The following is a 9,240-nucleotide window of genomic DNA, read 5'->3' on the forward strand; positions in this document are numbered from 1 at the left end:
TCTGTGGGGCATCCTCAAATGGAAGGTGTGCACTCACTTTTGTGATATACTGTATGTAGCTTATCTTACCTGCATTTTCAGCAGAGTCATGTCTCAAGTATATGTACAACTAACAATGACTCAATAAAGTGAGGAATTGGGACATTTACCTAGAGCTAACTCTGCAAATAGCACTGCTGGGTGATTTGAAAAGTCATAGTCAATCGATCAATAATATATTAATACTCTGTTTATCTTTCATGTAATATCTGTAGAGAACTATGAGAATAGAAAGGTTCAGAACTTTTGTGAAACATCACAGCACAGTTGAATAATATATGGCATTTAGAAATAAAAACAAGCAAACAAAAAAAGATAACTAATGTAAAATACTGTGTCCGTAAAATGTATATAGTATGTATAAGCTGAAAGTAGAAGCCTAAGTATTCTCTAAAACGAAGATGGAGGTGGCTTATGGTAGAGAAATTAACATTCAATTATTTGGAATGTCCACCAGAGCTGTTGCCAAATAATTTAATATTAATTTCTAATGTTATTCTCTTTCTTCAGTTCCACCACATGGCTCTCACTGGCTGTCACTCTCGCCTCCAGGGCTGAAAAGAAACATTGTTAAACATATCATCCATTACTGAGTTGAGACAAGCATTCTTTTGATGACGTGTATATTCACAGTAGTCCTCTTTCGTTTTTACCTGCCTTCTCTTTCTTCAAATCCACAACCTGAGTCTCACTGGCTGTAACTCTAGTCCCCAAGGCTGACAGTTCTGCTGCTTGGGCTGGAATCATAAATCAATGTTGTTTATATTTGCATTGAATTAATTATTTAAGCAAATATGTTTTTATAGAGTTTCAGCTCTCACTCAGATTCAGATCTCATTATTTACCAGAATTGTCTTTCTTCATCTCCTCTAACTGGCTCTCACTGGAACTCAGTTTGGCCTCCAAGGCTAAAATCAGAAAAATGTAGAAAACTGAATTCAATAAAAGGGTTATTTAAGTCTCACTGGCTGTAAGTCTGGTACCCAAGGATGACAGTTCTGCTGCTTGGGCTGGAATTACATAAGTCAATATGCAGAGTTGTTGAGTGTTATTTACTGTCAAACTACATGAAATGTGAAGAATGTACACTATTATAGTAGTGTTGTTTCCTAATGTTTCCCAGATGTCATGGTTTTACTGATAATCCGTGATTTAGCTCAACATCATTTCCATTGATTTAATCATCAATATCCCACCCCAATTGTTTTGGCCCAAATTTCTGTCGTAATTGATACATTTTCGAAATACAAAATTAATTTGCTAACATTTGTAATGATTGTAATGCTTTCTATATTACATTCAGAACCGTACATTGAACATTCATTGTCTTTGAATACAGTATATCTTTCACATCAGAGTCATTCATTTTCATTAGTTCATCATTTCTTATCTTACCTGCATTCTCTTTCTTCACTTCTTCCACCTGACTCTTACTGTCTGTCACTCTGGTCTCCAGGACTGACACATCTGCTGCTTGGGCTGAAATAAAAAAATACTACATAATCTAGAGGCAATCTGTAATGCTCCGGGTGTCGTGGGTGTGGAGTCAAATGCAGGAGACAGAGAGTTCAATGCTGCGCGTCTTTTAAACGCACCACAGGGTGCTCACAAAAAAGTTACGTTCCCAAAACACAGGGAATCGAAATGTACAATGGGAAACAATCCCGACCGGGAACTAACACGTGCCTATACCACAGAGCCGAAGGTTACATAGAAATACTGTCTAATAAAGACAAACTAATTAAACATCCACAGGTGCTACCACTCAACATACAAGGAGGGGGAGGAAAAACAATCAGTGGCAGCTAATAGGCCGGTGACGACGAGCGCCGAGCGCCACCTGCCCGTGAAAGGGAAACACCCTCAGTCGGACTCGTGACACAATCAAGGCAATATCCATAGCTGTTCATTTTACAACTAAGGAAATAATGAACTCAACTTTTTTTCATGACAGATATTACATGTACCTGCATTCTCTTCCTGCAATTTCACCACCTGTCTCTCATTGGTTGTCACTCTGGTCTCCAGGGCGGAAAATAAACATTGCTAAACGTATCAAACATTACTGAGTTGAGACAAGCACTACTTTTTTATGGCATATACAATGAGTGTACCAAACATTAGGAACACCTTCCTAATATTGAGTTGCACCTTCTTTTGCCCTCAGAACACCCTCAATTCATCGGGCGTGGACCCTAGAACACATCAAAAGCGTTCCACAGGGATGCTGGCCCATGTTGACTTCAATGCTTCCCACAGTTGTCTCCTTTGGGTGGTGGGCCATTTTAATACACACAGGAAACTGTTGAGTGTGAAAAACCCAGCAGCGTTGCAGTTCTTGACACACTCAAACCGGTGCGCCTGGCACCTACTATCATACCTAGTTCAAAGGCACTTAAATATTGTGTCTTGTCCACTCACCCTCTGAATGGCACACATACACAATCCATGTCTCAATTGTCTCAAAACTTAAAAATCCTTATTTAACCTGTCTCCTCCCCTTCATCTACATTGATTTGAAGGGGATTTAACAAATTACATCAATAAGGGATCATAGCTTTCACCTGGATTCACCTGGTCAGTCTGTCAATAAAAGAGCAGGTGGTACCTAATGTTTTGTACACTCAGTTTATATTCACAGCAGTCCTGACTCATTATTACCTGCATTCTCATTCTTCAGTTTCTCCAGCTGGGTTTCACTGCCTGTAACTCTGGTACCCAAGGCTGCTGCTTGATCTGGAATTATAGCAGTCAATATCCAGAGTTGTGGAGTGTTGTTTACTGTTAAACTACACTCAGTATAAAAATGTACAGCAAGTTTATATTAGTGTTCTTAATATAAACTTGCTCTTAATACTTCTCAGACCTCCAGTGGAATGTATTCATGTATGCCAACGTAAGCCAAGCTTCCTCCAAAACCGTACACAAAAAAGGTAGTTTATCATTTGTCTCTCTGTATTTCATAATTATCCTTCAATTCGCAAGAGGCTGGATGTATCTCACCAGAGAAAGCGTCCGGGCGAAACAGTTCCCCTCTGTCTCTGCCCATCTGTCTGATGCTGTCTGGTCAAAAGGAGTATGAACGACATTGTTGCCGCCAGTGGCATTGAATGCAAGGAAGCCAGTGAGCATTTCGCCTCCCTTGATTAAAAAATTATACAATAAAAGCCAATCAGTGTTGATATAAGAGATTATATTTAGCTTGTTGATTGGACTAAATCGTTTTTGGAATCTTTTAGTTTTCATGGTATTAGACTGAGCATAGGTGATTTGATGATGTTGAAGTTGAAATGGTGCTCGAATAGTGGAGTCAGCTCCTGTTTTCTTTGCGGCTTGCGCTAATTCTCTGGTGTTCTAAATCAATAGTTGTTTAATAGTCTGAAAATCTCAAAAACATTAACTTGATTGACATACTGTATGTCATGTAACTTGTTACATGCAAAATGCTTTGTGGACTCCACCAGACAGATGTTGCTCTCCGGTTGAATTTATTCTGCCATTGTCTTCTTATTGTCTCGGTCTTAGACCTATAGTTTGCGGTGGCAAGGCATATGAACTAACAGGTTATAGAGCAAACAACGGAATTATCACACATGTTGTATTATGGCTTTTTTTTCCAGATTGGCTTCCCTATTGATTTTCCCATGCACCGCTACTGCAGACCTCGTAGTTTGATTGATCATCCGTGATTTTGTTCTGGGCTGTTGTGATAATTGCTTTGTTTGCTCTATAAACTTTGTTTGCTCTATAATTTGATTTGAAGAAGGAAAGAAATTCCACAAATTACTTTTAACAAGGCACACCTGTTAATTGAAATGTATTCCAGATGACTACCTCATGAAGCTGGAGAGAATGCCAAGAGTGTGCAAAGCTGTCCTCAAGGTATAAAGTGTGGCTACTTTGAAGAATCTCAAATATATTTTGTTTGTTGAATGTTTTTTTGGTTACTACATGATTCCATATGCGTTACTTCATAGTTTTGATGTACCTGTAGTCACTATTATTCTACAAAGTAGAAAATAGTCAAAAGAAAGAAATACCCTTGAATGAGTTGGTGTGTTCAAAACACAAAGCCTAACGTTAGCTAGATACAGTGGCAAGAAAAAGTATGTGAACCCTTTCGAAATTCCTGTATTTCTGCATAAATTGGTCATAAAATTTGATCTGAACTTCATCTAGTTCACAACAATAGACAAACACAGTCTGGTTAAACTAATAACACTCAAACAATTATACTTTTTCATGTCTTTATTGAACACACCATGTAAACGTTCGCAGTGCAAGGTGGGAAAAGTATGTGATCCCTTGGATTTAAAAACCGGTTGACCCTCCTTTGGAAGCAATAACCTCAACCAAACGTTTTCTGTAGTTGCTGATCAGACCTGCACAACGGTCAGGAGGAATTTTGGATCATTCCTCTTCACAAAACTGTTTCAGTTCAGCAATATTTTTGGGATATCTGGTGTGAACTGCTCTCTTGATGTCATGCCCCAGCATCTCAATTGGGTTGAGGTCAGGGCTCTGACTGGGCCAGTCCAGAAGGCGTATTTTCTTCTGTTGAGCTTCAATTGGTTGATTGATAGCCTTACATTCTCCTGCAAAATGTCTTGATAAACTTGGGAATTCATTTTTCCGTCGATGATAGCAAGCTGTCCAGGCTTTGAGGCAGCAAAGCAGCCCCAAACCATGATGCTCTCTCCACCCTAGTTTACAGTTGGGATGAGGTTTTGATGTTGGTGTGCTGTGCCTTTTTTTCTCCACACGTGTGTTCCTTCCAAACAACTCAACTGTAGTTAAACTGTAGTTTAATCTGTCCACAGAATATTTGGCAGTAGCACTGCGGAACATGCAGGTGCACTTTGGCAAACTTTTTGGACAGCAGTGGCTTCTTCCGTGGTGTCCTCCCATGAACACCATTCTTGTTTAGTGTTTTACGTATCGTAGACTCGTCAACGGAGATGTTAGCATGTTCCAGAGATTTCTGTAAGACTTTAGCTGAGACTCTAGGATTTTTCTTAACCTCATTGAGCATTCTGCGCTCTGCTCTTGCAGTCATCTTTGCAGGACAGCCACTCCTAGGGAGAGTAGCAACAGTGCTGAACTTTCTCCATTTATAGATAATTTGACTTACCGTGGACTGATGAACATCAAGGTTTTTAGAGATACTTTAAATGTCCGTTTTTGTAGCTAACCTTTCCAACTCTATGCAAGTCAACAATTCTTAATTCTTAGGTCTTCTGAGATCTCCTTTGTTCGAGGCCTGGTTCACATCAGGCAATGCTTCTTGTGAATAGCAAACTCAAGTGTTTTGAGTGTTTTTATAGGGCAAGGCAGCTCTAACAAACATCTCCAATCACGTCTCATTGATTGGACTCCGGGTTAGCTGACACCTGACTCCAATTAGCTTTTGGAGAAGTTATTAACCTAGGGGTTCACATACTTTTTCCAACCTCACTGTGAATGTTTAAATGATGTATTCAATATAGTGTTATTAGTTTAAGCACACTATGTTTGCTTATTGTTTTGACTTAGATGAAGATCAGATCAAATTTGATGACCAATTTATGCAGAAATCATAATTCCAAGCGGTTCATGTCATGTCATCAATGAATCAAATGTATTTATAAAGCCCTTTTTACATCAGCCAATGTCCCAAAGTGCTCTACAGAAACCCAGCCTAAAATCTCAAACAGCAAGCAATGCAGATGTAGAAACACGGTGGCTAGGAAAAACTCCCTAGAAAGGCAGGAACCTAGGAAGAAACCTAGAGAGGAACCAGGCTCTGAGGGGTGGCCAGTCCACTTCTGCCTGTGCAGGGGGTAGTTTATAACAGTACATAGCCAAGATGTTCAAAAGTTCATAGATGACCAGCAGGCTCCGAAAATAAATAAATCACAGTGGTTGTAAAAGGTGCAACAGGTCAGCACCTTAGGAGTAAATGTCAGTTGACTTTTCATAGCTGATCATTCAGAGTTAGAGACAGCAGGTGCGGTAGAGAGAGAGAGTCGAAAACAGCAGGTCCGGGACAAGGTTGCACGTCCGGTGAACAGGTCAGGGTTCCATAGCCGCAGGCAGAACAGTTTGAAACTGGAGCAGCAGCACGACCAGGTGGACTGGGGACAGCAAGGAGTCATCAGGTCAGGTAGTCCTGAGGCATGGTCTTATGGCTCAGTTAGTCTGAGAAAAGAGAGAAAGAGAGAAAGAGAGAGAGTTTGAGAGTTAGAGGGAGCATTCCTAAATTCACACATGACACCAGATAAGACAGGAGAAATACTCCAGACTTCCCCTGATATCCCATTGGAGGAGTGGGTGAGTGACTGACTTTTTTTCCCTCACATCGTTTTTTGATGTCTATACACAGCTAAAGATGCAGGTGTAATTTGGTCAGCTAGCAAGAACTTGAAAGACTGTTATAGTTAGCATAACTCTTGTGTTCGCAAATTCACTCTGGGCAATGTACTCCAATTTCAGAGCACTCTCGTCTGAGTGTGCCAGAGTGCAGAACAACGGATTAATTTACGAACGTGCAACACCTGCTGAATATGACCGGTGTCAGTAAACATAGGCAAGACAAGTAATAGTTTGTCAAGAACGCTCTAGATAACAACATGCAAACAGCCTAACCAGCTCTGCTATGTAGAATAAAATGATCAGAGTGAGGTTATCTCTCATTTGTGTCTGGAAGTAGCTAGCTAGCAAGATAGCCAACTTCAGCCAGTTAGCTTGGGAACTTGGTTGGGACAAGCATGCATTTGCAGGCAAGCTGTTTATTTTGTTGTTGTTGATGTGCATAACTGAGGGAGAGAGAGCCTACCTTTTCATGGATATTTGATCAATAGGACTGTAAAGTTCTCAAATGTAAGAGGACTCCTGTGGTGTTTACATATTTGCATAAATCCATTCAGGTGTATTTTGTGGCTTTTGGCGAATGCGTTCTAATGATCTAAAGTAATGCTGTTGAAACTGCCTGTGAACACAAAGTCCAGTTCAAAGTGGATGATGGCAGGCCCGTGTGGCAAATAACTTGTTTGTATAAAGGTCTACTGTAGTTCTGATTGGCTGTAGTGAATCGGTCTGTGTAGGCGCCGGTCCTGGACAAGACAGATGTTTTTATTTGGTTTTATTTACTGCACTGTCTATTAATTGTCCAAACGCATGGCAACTTTCCCACTCTATATTGCAATAGAATTTTCACAAATGCCTTAGTACACAGTTGAAGTCGGAAGTTTACATACACTTAGGTTGGAGTCATTAAAACTAATTTTTCAACCACTCCACAAATTTCTTGTTAACAAACTAGAGTTTTGGAAAGTCGGTTAGGACATCTACTTTGTGCATGACACAAGTCATTTTTCCAACAATTGTTTACAGACAGATTATTTCACTTATAATTCACTGTATCACAATTCAAGTGGGTCAGAAGTTTACATACACTAAGTTGACTGTGCCTTTAAACAGCTTGGAAAATTCCATACAATTATGTCATGGTTTTAGAAGCTTCTGATAGGCTAATTGACATAATATGAGTCAACTGGAGGTGTACCTGTAGATGTATTTCAAAGCCTACCTTCAAACTCAGTGCCTCTTTGCTTGACATCATGGGAAAATCAAAAGAAATCAGCCAAGACCTCAGAAAAAAATTGTAGACCTCCACAAGTCTGGTTCCTCCTTGGGAGCAATTTCCAAATGCCTGAAGGTACCACGTTCATCTGTACAAACAATAGTCCGCAAGTATAAACACCATGGGACCACGCAGCCGTCATACCGCTCAGGAAGGAGATGCATTCTGCCTCCTAGAGATGAACATACTTTGGTGCGAAAAGTGCAAATCAATCCCAGAACAACAGCAAAGGACTTTGTGAAGATGCTGGAGGAAACAGGTACAAAAGTATCTATATCCACAGTAAAACGAGTCCCATATCGACATAACCTGAAAGGCTGCTCAGCAAGGAAGAAGCCACTGCTCCGGTTTGCAAGCCGAAGAACACCATCCCAACCGTGAAGGACGGGGGTGGCAGCATCATGTTGTCGGGGTGCTTTGCTGCAGGAGGGACAGGTGCACTTCACAAAATAGATGGCATCATGAGAAAGGAAAATTACATGGATATATTGAAGCAACATCTCAAGACATTTGTCAGGAAATTAAAGCTTGGTCACAAATGGGTCTTCCAATGACCTCAAGCATACTTCCAAAGTTGTGGCAAAATTACTTAAGGACAACAAAGTCAAGGTATTGGAGTGGCCATCACAAAGCCCTGACCTCAATCCAATAGAAAATCTGTGGACAGAACTGAAAAAGCGTGTGCGAGCAAGGAGGCCGACAAACCTGACTCAGTTGCACCAGCTCTGTCAGGAGGAATGGGCCGATATTCACCCAACTTATTGTGGGAAGCTTGTTGAAGGCTACCCAAAACATTTGACTCAAGTTAAACAATTTAATGACAATGCTACCAAATACCAATTGAGTGTATTTAAACTTCTGACCCACTGGGAATGTGATGAAAGACATAAAAGCTGAAATAAATCGTTCTCTCCACTATTATTCTGACATTTCACATTCTTAAAATAAAGTGGTGATCCTTACTTGGATTAAATGTCCCGGAAGTTTAAATGTATTTGGCTAAGGTGTATGTAAACTTCCGACTGTATGTAACTGTATGTAATTCACAAACATTCTAAGAAGTTATGAAAACATGAAAATGACCATATCTTTAGTGGTCATTTGTCAGATTTTCTTTTTAAAGTGGCATATTCTTCCTTGGGTTTTGTACAAATAGATTTGAATAAGATTTACCCACCCAGACCCTCCCCTATAGGTTCAGGTTTTGCGGCCGGAGTCCGCACCTTTGGGGGGGTACTGTCACGTTCTGACCTTAGTTCTTTTGTTATGTCTTTGTTTTAGTATGGTCAGGGCGTGAGTTGGGTGGGTTGTCTATGTTCGTTTTTCTATGCCGTTAGTTGTCTCTGATTGAGAATCATACTTAGGTAGCCTTTTTCCACCTGTGTTTCGTGGGTGTTTATTTTCTGTTCTGTGTTTGTATTTCACTGTTCAGGACTGTTTTTGTTTCATTCTCGTGTTTTATTGTTTTTGTTTGAGCATTCGTTTTCATTAAAAGAGAATATGAATACTTACCACGCTGCACCTTGGTCCTCCTCTCTATCTCCCAACGACGAACGTTACAGTGATGCACGTGGCAACCA

The 9,240-nt window shown here is 40.2% G+C and overlaps 1 long non-coding RNA gene across 1 annotated transcript; it reads right to left on the minus strand.

The window, feature by feature from the left end:
- Positions 1-626: 626 nt before the first annotated feature.
- LOC118938549 lies at positions 627-1,579 on the minus strand. The gene is made up of 3 exons (XR_005035761.1): positions 1,435-1,579; positions 885-947; positions 627-776 (listed from the first exon to the last, which is right to left on the minus strand). It is a non-coding gene; the product is annotated as an uncharacterized LOC118938549 (long non-coding RNA).
- Between the last annotated feature and the right edge of the window lie 7,661 nt (positions 1,580-9,240).

The sequence above is a fragment of the Oncorhynchus mykiss genome, chromosome 13 (assembly GCF_013265735.2).
Source record: "Oncorhynchus mykiss isolate Arlee chromosome 13, USDA_OmykA_1.1, whole genome shotgun sequence".
Taxonomy (NCBI): Eukaryota; Metazoa; Chordata; class Actinopteri; order Salmoniformes; family Salmonidae; genus Oncorhynchus; species Oncorhynchus mykiss.